The sequence below is a fragment of the Macaca fascicularis genome, chromosome 20 (assembly GCF_037993035.2).
Source record: "Macaca fascicularis isolate 582-1 chromosome 20, T2T-MFA8v1.1".
In the NCBI taxonomy this organism is placed as follows: domain Eukaryota; kingdom Metazoa; phylum Chordata; class Mammalia; order Primates; family Cercopithecidae; genus Macaca; species Macaca fascicularis.
The window spans coordinates 719351-729681 of record NC_088394.1 but is presented as its reverse complement, the minus strand read 5'-3'; the positions used below and the strand labels follow the sequence as shown (position 1 = coordinate 729681).

General features: G+C 46.8%; 1 pseudogene; it reads left to right on the top strand.

Annotated features, from left to right (window-relative positions):
* Positions 1–4439: 4439 nt before the first annotated feature.
* On the top strand, positions 4440–9447 carry LOC135968962 (uncharacterized; annotated as a pseudogene).
* Positions 9448–10331: the final 884 nt, after the last annotated feature.

The window sequence follows — 10331 nt, the reverse complement described above, 5'->3', positions numbered from 1 at the left end:
TAATGCCGGGCTCGGTGGCTTACGCCAGCTACTCGGGAGGCTGAGGCAGGAGAATGGCTTGAACCCGGGAGGGGGAGCTTGCAGTGAGCCGAGATCGCACCACTGCGCTCCAGCTTGGGCGACAGAGGCAGACTCCGTCTCAAAACAAAAACAGAAAATAATTAGCTGGGCATGGTGGCACATTTCAGTTGTCTTAGTTCTTTTTCAAGGACATAAAAGGCCACGGGGGGTTGGGGGGAAGCCCTATGCATGCGGATCACGAGGTCAGGAGATCGAGACCATCCTGGCCAACATGGTGAAACCTCGTCTCTACTAAAAATACAAAAATAGCTGGGTGTGGTAGCATATGCTTGTAATCCCAGCTACTCAGGAGGCTGAGGCAGGAGAATCACTTGAAGCCAGGAGGTGGAGGTTGCAGGGAGCCGAGATTGTGCCACTGCACTCCAGCCTGGCGACAGAGTGAGACTCCATCTCAAAATTAAATAAATAAATAAAGCCCCTTGAATGTAAGAAATGTGGTAAAACATTTACTCTTTCCCATTCCCTCATAAACATGAAAGAGCTCACACTGCAGAGAAACCTTAAGAATGTAGGAAATTGGCCGGGCGCGGTGGCTCAAGCCTGTAATCCCAGCACTTTGGGAGGCTGAGACGGGCGGATCACGAGGTCAGGAGATCGAGACCATCCTGGCTAGCACGGTGAAACCCCGTCTCTATTAAAAAATACAAAAAAAAAAACTAGCCGGGCGCGGTGGCGGGCGCCTGTAGTCCCAGCTACTCGGGAGGCTGAGGCAGGAGAATGGCGTGAACCCAGGAGGTGGAGCTTGCAGTGAGCTGAGATCCGGCCACTGCACTCCAGCCTGGGCGGCAGAGCAAGACTCCGTCTCAAAAAAAAAAAAAAAAAAAAAGAATGTAGGAAATGTGGTCAAGCCTTCAGATTTTCCTGAAGATTTGGGAGGGCTCAGAGTGGAGAAAAGGCTTTTGAATTTAAATTTATGGTAAGGCCTTCGGTTGTATTAGTTCCATTTGAAGACATCAGCTCATTCCTGAGAAAAACCCTATGAATGTCCAAAATGTTTGAGTGTTTCATTTCTCTCATACCCACTCCAGTACATATGAAAATGCACGCTGTAGCTGGCTGGACCTTGTAAATACAAGAACGTACACAAGATTAAAACTAACAGTTTAGAAACTGCAAGAATAGTTTCAGTTTTAACATTTACTTGAAAAGCCGTGTGAAAACTCCCACTGGAAAGAAGTTCTATAAGTGAAGCTTTTCTAATTTGGAAAGCCTGATGCAAATTAATTATCGTGCAGTGCTTGAAAAAAATCTATGAAATGTTACACAAGTTACAAGTATATTGTTTTTATCAGTGGCCCATTCTTAAAGAGTCTTGAGTATGCATTTCACCTTGTTTTGCAGGGAAACCTTGAGGTGAGAGTTCTGTAAATGTTCTTTAAGCAGTAGTACTTGAATTTCATAGATAATGATATTTTCTTAAGTCTGTTGGTAGAATTTTTGTCTCTTCATTTGATAATGTGCTGGATTCATGGTTGAATTTGGACGTTTTTCTAATATGTAGGTAAGTTTAATTTTTTTATTTCATTATTATTTGTTTTTGAGATGGAGTCTCACTCTGTTGCCCAGGCTGGAGTGCAGTGGTGCGATCTCGGCTCATTGCAACTTCCGCCCCCTGGGTTTAAGCGATTCTCCTGCCTCAGCCTTCCGAGTAGCTGGGACTACAGGTAAACGCCTCTACATCCAGCTAATTCTTTGTATTTTTAGTAGAGACAGGGTTTCACCATGTTGGCTAGGCTGGTCTTGAACTCCTGACCTCATGATTTGCCTGCCTCGGCCTCTCAAAGTGCTGGGATTACAGGCATGAGCCACTGCACCCGGTCAGGTAAGTTTCATTTGTATGTGTTGTCCTGTGATTAATGGACCAGTGAATAATGATTGTGAATTCTTGGGATTGTCTTACTAGCCTCATTTGGCAAATTTTGATTATCCCTTGTCCATTATACACATCCCACCTATTTTTATTAAATGAAAAACTACTCTTGATGTAAAGATATTTATTTTTTGCTAATAATGAGTTGGTATTAATTCCTAAGTACATACAGTTTACCCGGGAGACGGAGCTTGCAGTGCGCCGAGATCACACCACTGCACTCCAGCAAGGGTGAGAGAGCAAGATTCTGTGTCAAAAAAAAAAAAAAAAAAAAAAAAAAGGAATATCCTCACTTTTTTAATGTTATACCACTCTCTGCGCTCAAGTTAATCCCTGTTTGGTCCTGTGGGAGCTTACACCATCCTCCTGTATGTAATTAATAACTGATGTCTGGCTTATCTGTTTAGTAATAGATGTTATGTGTTTAACGGTACCAGTAAACATAGGGTGCTAATTCCTTCCTCACCAGTGGGGTGCATGAGACGCAGCCCTCATGCAGGGCACCAGCTCAACTTGACCTACCTGCTGTGGGCTGACTGTTCCGTAACACATCAGCAGTCACCTGGGTCAGAACCATGAGCTGACGATGGGCGTTCCTTTTGGTCTGCACAGTGTTTTGTGGTCTTCAGGTGTTGTCATCTTCTTCCACACTAAAATGCTCTCATCTCCTAGACATCAATGTTTAACTGCACCCCAGCATGACCTTTGGCCTGTGCTTAGCAGGCCGTTTTGAGGCCCTGGCTTATGAATGCACAAAAGCACAGCACATAAGCCAACACTTAAGTCCTAATTAGCAAGAATCAGGCTGTATCTCTGTAGTCCCTGCATCTGCTCTGGTCACCATCTCTGTGTGCTTAGGGCAGCCATGTGAACATTATTAATTATTTTACACTCCAAGACAATAGTTATTATGTAAGCAGAAGTAGTGGCCTTGTTTGCTTCTTGTGCTGCTGCTCCCCTTGCTGCTGTACCATACACCCTCCTGATGAGGTGTACATCTATGGTGCCTCATGGTTCAGGCACTGCTGAGCAAAGAAAATGGGAAGAAATAGTTTGATATTAACCCCTACCGAAGCATATGAAGAAGTGTCTCAGCTGCTTTCATTGAAAAATTCCTGACCAGTGTGTGGGCTTTTCTTATAACTGCTGCTTATCAGCATGTCAAAAGTCTCATCTTCGGACTGCAAGTCCTGACGGCCTTAGTTATAGTGGCCTTACTGCATGTGGAGCTAACCCCAGGAAGATGGAGTGACACTCTCTGGAGGATTAGGTGGTCTCCTCCAATGTGGGTTGATGGGCTTCTGAACTCTTTCCTTTAACCATGCAGAGAGTCTACACTGCCAGTGATCATGTGCCACAACTCTATAGATGTAGAAATTCAAAATATTCTGAAATAGTTTCCATTGAAAGGAAATAGAAAAGCGGTCTGGTGCCACACTCCAGTTAAGAGAACTAGTAGATGGCTCACAAGAACACTCTGTCGCTACTGTCTGTGCCTCTGTCACAGCAAATATCCTGATCCTTCAGTTTTAAGGGTGCAGGGCCATTTTCCTCCCTTTCTTACTGGTAGTTCTCAAGATTACTGTATGATATTCTGGGAAGGCAATATCCTGATAATCAAGTGACATTGGTCAGAACAGCCCAGGCTCTGTTATAGTCCCTGCTCGAAACAGAATGGCCTTTAATGCTTGTGTCCAGCAAACCACATCCTGGGAGAAAACCCAATGTGGGCTGCTTTCTGGGGTCCCTCAGTTGTAGTGCGAGTGAAGCATTTATAGTCAAAACTCCATCCGTCTGCTCTGGGTAGCCTTCCTGATCTTGTGGTAGTGGTTCATATTGAATCCTAGACTTCTGTTGTCTTTTGTTTGCTATTTGTAAGTAATAAATTCACTTCATGGAATTTATCTATGAATGTATTTGGCCTCATTGTACTCAGAAAAGTTGGTAGCCATTGCACAGTGAACCCGCTTCATAATTGGTGAAAACACCTATGGCCCCCTTGTGCCACAGCAAGGAGGTTCATTCAGCCAAACATAGACTTCATGTTTATAAAACCCTATAGCACAATTATTACCATGTGGGAGGCCTTTAACAATGGCGATGCTGATTTGAAAAACTCTGAAGGAAGAAATTTACCCAAATGGGTTGGGTACATGGGAGTTCCTCCTAATTCCAAGAAACCCTTACTCCTCTCCACCTAAAAAGAGTGGAGAGGCCGGGTGCGGTGGCTCAGGCCTGTAATCCGAGCACTTTGGGAGGCGGAGGTGGGCAGATCACAAGGTCAGGGGTTCAAGACCAGCCTGACTAACATGGGGAAGCCCCATCTCTACTAAAAATAAAAAAATTAGCTGGGTGTGGTGGCAGGCACCTGTAATCCCAGCAACTCGGGAGGCTGAGGCAGGAGAATCGCTTGAACCTGGGAGGCAGAGGTTACAGTGAGTCGAGACAATGCCACTGCACTTCAGCCTAGGTGATAGGGCAAGACTCCGTCTCGGGGGGGGAAAAAAAGTGGATAATAACTGAAACAGGTTTAAAATTTCAACTAATTGGAAATGCAAGTTTACAAAAATAATATTTAAAATAAAAGGTTAAATGAGTGCTCATTGAATTTTATGCCTCCACAAAATAGGTTGTGAGTTAACTTCCACATTTATTGAAAGCCACCAAAGTTGGGAAGCCTCCGTGTCTGAAATTCACAGGTGGCTCAAATAAGAATTATACCTGGGGATACCCCAAAGTTTAAATATGGTATCCCCTATGATATTATGAGGAATTACTGTACATAAATCAGGTTGTCTTCCTTTAACTCTGAAAATCATATTATCTTGCCTAAATTCTCCATAACGCATCGCTCTGCAGTATCCCATAGTGGACATGGCTTTTCTGACCAATGAGCACTAAAATTAAGTGTGTGAGACTCACCTATGTTCTTATCAAAATGGAAATCCCTGAATCCCACCAGTTAGAATAATATGACAGAATGTCAGATTTGTGGAATATATAAGTTTTCTGTAATGTTATTAGGTATTGATTCCATTTTATTAATAGATATCAATATATATAGATTACCTATTTCTTCTGTGTTTTAGTATTAATAGATTGTGTCTTTTAATTCATCCAGTTGTCTAAGTTACCAAGTTTGTGGGTTATGGAGATTGTAATATTCTTTATGATTTTATCATCCATGGGCTCTCTAATATAAAGGCTTCTTTTAATTCTTAAAGTATTAGGTTGGTGCAAAAGTAATTGTGGTTTTGGACCATGAATTTTAAATTTGTATAACTAGGCTGCAACACATCTTTATTAATCAAAATAGAACCCATTACAATGGGCTGGGCACAGTGGCTCACGCCTGTAATCCCAGCACTTTGGGAGGCTGAGGCAGGCGGATCAGGAGGTCAGGAGTTTGAGACTAGCCTGACCAACATGGTGAAATCCCGTCTCTACTAAAAAGACAAAAAGTAGCCGGGAGTGGTGGCATGTGTCTGTAATCCCAGCTGCTCAAGAGGCTGAGGCAGGAGAATCTCTTGGACCCAGGAGGCAGAGGTTGCGGTGAGCCGAGATTGCACCTTTGCACTCTGGCCTGGATGACAGAGTGAGACTCTGTCAAAAAAAAAAAAAAAAAAAAAAAGAAAAAAGAAAAGAAACCATTACAATGAATACGTTTTTGCCAATGAGAAATAAACTTGTTTATTCTGTGCTTTCAGGGTTGGATGAACTCTTGAAAAGCATTTTCTGCATCCTGCTGGTTGTGTACTTGTTTTCCCTGCAAAAAGTTGTCAAGATGCTTAAAGAAGTGGTAGTTGGTTGGCGGTAGTGGGAGTAGTATCATCATCTCTTCCTTTAGATGACAGGAACAATATCACAGGGTGGGTGTACACCCTGTGTGTTTTTGGAAGCAATGTTATTCTCTCTTCTTTTAGGTTTTACGATTCATATCACAGGCGGGGTGTACATCCCTTGTTATATTAGATGGAATCTCATTTTCTTTCAACCTGTATCTTTAGAACAATATCCCATGGCAGCTGTCCATCCCTTCAATATTGGTACTAACACCATCTTCTCCTTTCCTGGATATAAGAAACAATATCACAGGAGGGGTGTACACCCCTTGCAATACTGGTAGTAATATCACCTCTCCCCTGTGGTTATTAAGGACAAAATCCCAAGGTGGCTGTATGATTCCTACTTTATTGGCAGTAGTATCATCTACTCACCCCCTGAATAAGAGGAACCATATCACTGAAGAAGTGTCCACCCACTTCGATATTGTCAGCCATGTCATCTTCTTCCCGCCTGGATATTAGGAACGATATCCTAGGGTTGGGGGCTGTGTACACCTACTGCAATATCGAAAGTAAAATCAGCCTCTTTCCCGCTGGATATTAGGAAGTCTATCACAGGTGTGTGTGCATCTTCTCGGGTATTGGGAGTACTATGAGCCTCCTCCCCGCTGCATATTAGGAACAATATACCGGGGGCAGAGTGGTTACAGCCCCTGTGATATTGAGAGCAATAGTCTTGTCTTTCCCCTGTACATTAGGGTCTACATCACAGGGGTCTGTACACCTTCCGTGATATTAGGATTAATGTTGTCCTCTCCCCTACTGAATGTCAAAAACAGTATCACAGAAGGGTGTACACCCCCTGCGATATGGCCAGTAATATCATCGTCTCTACCTTTGGATACTAGGAACAACATCACAGAGGGTGTGTACACTCCCCTGTGATATAGGGCATAACGTTATCCTCTCTTCCCCTGGATATTAGGACCGATATCCCTGGTGGTGGGAGGTGGAGTACATTAAGAACAATATCACTGGGTGGGTGTACACCCCCTGCGATATTGGGTGTAGTATCATCCTCGCTTCCCTAGGATATTAAGAACAATATCACAGGAGGGGTGTACCGCCACAGCCCCTGTGTTATTGGGAGCAATAGCATCTTCTCCCCCTCTCAATATAAGGAACAATATCCCAGGGTGGGTGTACATCCCCTGCGATATTGGGCGTAATGTCTTCGTCTTCCAACGTGGATATTGGGTGTAGTGTCACAGGGGGGTGTATGCCTTCTTCGATATTGGGAGCAATATCACCCTCTCCCCTCAGGATTGTAGGCAAAATATCAAAGGAGATTTACACCTCATGCGATATGAGAAGTAATATCATCCTCTCCCCACCTAGATGTTAGGAACTGTATCACAGGCTACTGTACATTTCTTGCGATATTGGGAGTCATATCATCCTCTCCCATCATGGATATTAATAACAATATTACAAAGGAGGTGTACACCCCCTGCCATATTGAGAGAAATATGTTGCTCTCCCTTTTGGGATATCAGGAACAATATCGCAGGAGTTGTGTATAACCACTGTGATATTGGGAGTAATATCATCCTCTCTCCCTGAATATAAGAAACAATATCACAGGAGGATGTACATACCCTGTGATATTGGGAGTCACATCATTTTCTCTCCCTCTGGATATTCGGAACAATATCACAGTGGATATGTACACCCCCTGCGATATTGCCACGAGTATCATCGTCTCCCTCCCAGGATATAGGGAACAATATCACAAGGGGGTGTACATCCCCTGCAATACTGGGAGTAATATCTTCCTCTCCCCCGCTGGCTGTTAGGAGCAATGTCACAGAAGGGGTGTACACTCCCTGCTCTATTGGGAGTGACATCTTCCTCTACTTCCCTGGATATTAGGAACAATGTCACTAGGGAGTGTACACCTCCTGCAATATTGAGACTAATATCATCCTCTCGCCCCCTGGATGTTAGGAACCATATTGCAGGGGTGGTGTACATCCCCTGCGAAATCGGAACAAATAACATCCTCTCCACCTTTGGAACACTTTTTAACATAGCTTCGTATGTGGGGAGGACTCGAGTGATTAATCGAATGTTTCATCAGGTGCGGTTCTTCTGTTTCCCAGTTTTGACGCAACATTTGGTGAAATTTCCAGGGACTCCTGTGGTCAGCTTCACGGTTTCACTCTGTCACTTTCTAATGCAGTATTCTTTGGGAGTCTTTCAAATTAAGCGCCATCATTTAAAAATAAGTTTTATAATATGCAGTTTCAGGTGAATTCTTTACCTTCATGTCTCAGGCAGTAGCTACCTACCTGTGGGTAGTCAGAAAGGTTCACACGGTTTTCCAAGGCGACCTTTGCATTTAGTGGAACTATTAAGAGCTCATTCCTGCTTCGGCTGTGATTGACACGCAGTGCGCATGAGGCCATGTGTGGCTTAGTGTCTTCTGCAGGCTTAGAGGTCACTTTCTGTTCTTCCCCAAGCCTGCTCTGCTGTGCCGAGTGTTCACTGCGGGCGACGGTCACACTGTCTGGCACAGGCCACCGATGCCACAGGGCAGGCTCCACGTATCGGAGCCTGCAGAATGGCAGAGTCCGGCCTCCTCGCCGCCCTTCACGGGGAGCAAAAAGCGCAAGCCTGTTATCAGAGCTGTGCTAGCCCAGAAAGCCTCTGAACAGGTTTAATTTAGGAATCAGCTCCTACCAACTGCCCATGTTTAGGATGTGTTTGAGTTTTTGTGATTTTTCCTGCACTGAAGCTACTGGGCTGGCTCTGAGTCACTGTCATGGGACTTCAGGTTGCCCCGACGGGAAGCGCAGGGGGAGGAGGGCCGCACAGAGGCTTTCGGCCGTGATAATGAAGGGCTTGTTGCCTCTTGGGACAGCGAGTTCAAACTCTTTGTAATTGTCAGCGTAAATAGTGACCCGCTGAGGACATGGCTGTAATTCAGGGTGGCATGGTGGATTGTCATCCTTGATATCAGGTACCTGCCTCTAAAATGACGGTACCCGTAGTGCGGCTCCAGGAGGGCAGCTCCTGCCAAACACACGTGCTCCTGGGCCGGCACCTGAAGCCACGGTCGTGCTGCCAGCCAGGCCTGCAGCTGTGGGTGCAGCGGGGTCTTCATGGCACTGAGCGCCTCCCTCGTTTGCTTGTGGGGCCCAACCCTCCGTCCCTCCCTGTCCCCAGTGCGGCTTCTCCCAGGGTTCTCCCAGCCCCGTGCACACCTCCGTCTTCACAGCTTCCCTAGTTTTCTCGTGGGCTGCTCAGGTGGGCGCCTGGGCAGGGATCGTGTGTTAGTCGAGTTCTTTCCAGCCTTCCTTGGCTAGTGGCTCAACAGGTTCCTTCAGATGAGTCAGCCAGCTGTGTGCCTGCATGTTCAGGATACTTGTCAGGGGCCTTCCTCAGAGCAAGACCGACACTCACCTCCTCCATAGGACTTTGGAGCCCGCCCTGGAGAGACGCCAGCCACATCCAGAGGGGCCGCCCGGGTCCCCGTGGGCTGGTGGGAGTGACTTCTGAGCCACTCGAGGCCCCACTTTGTGTTCCTACACCCCACAAAGTCACTTAAAGTGCCATGTTCTGGTGCCGTGTGCCTCTCGAGTGTGGCACACAAGCCTGGACGGGGATCTGAGAGGGCGCTGCCTTCCTCAGGCTGCGCTTGTGTTTTAGGGCCCCTGGAACACTCGTGGCTGTGATTCTAGCCACAGTCTCGGCTTCCCTAGAGGGTTTCACCCGCAGCCTGAGGGCCACATCGGCAGCCACCGAGGAGCCAGCAGACGTTGGTCTCACGCAGTCCTTCTCGACTTTGGTGACAGAGGAGACAGCAAAACTTCAGCTGGGAGCCCCAGGCCTTCTCTGCTTGGGGCCCTGGGACTGACATAGCACAGATCCTGCCATCCACGTGCTGGGGGCCCTGCTGTGCGTCTCCCTCTTCTGGTCAGGGGCCGCTCCCTAGGGCTGGGCAGCTCCGGGTCCTCGCACTCAGGGGCTCAGGGCGGGTCCTGGATGCAGAGAGAAGGAGAAGGGCTGCGGTTTGAGCCCAACTGTGTTGGCTTCATCTTCTGCCTCTTGTCGCTAAATACATTTGCAAAGTTTTCCAGATGAAAACTCAGAAGGGATTTTTAATGACTGGAATCTGTGAATTCCATGGAAGCCAAGTCTGTCCACCTCTTTCACCCATCTCACTTCTCCCCGTTGGGGCTGATTTTGGCAGCGTTCATAGGGGCAGGGACGCAAGGGATGGTGGCCAGCCCTTGGCCCTGTGTCCCTCCTCTCGTTCCCTCAGCGCCACAGCATTTCGGTGTCATCCCCTTCCCTGCATGTGTCCTTTTGAAAACCAAGTGTGGCTGGAGGGAGATGCCTGTGCCCACTCCCGTGACCTTCCCGGCCAGCCCGGCTGCAGTGGCCCCTGGGCAGGCATCTTTCTGGTGCTGTCTCCGTGCCCCTCCCACCACCTGACGCTCGTGCTCCTGAATCTTCACGCGTGTGCTCCGTGCAGCCACCTCACGGGCTCCCTGGGAATGGAGACAGTGTCTCACGCTGGTCAGAATGCT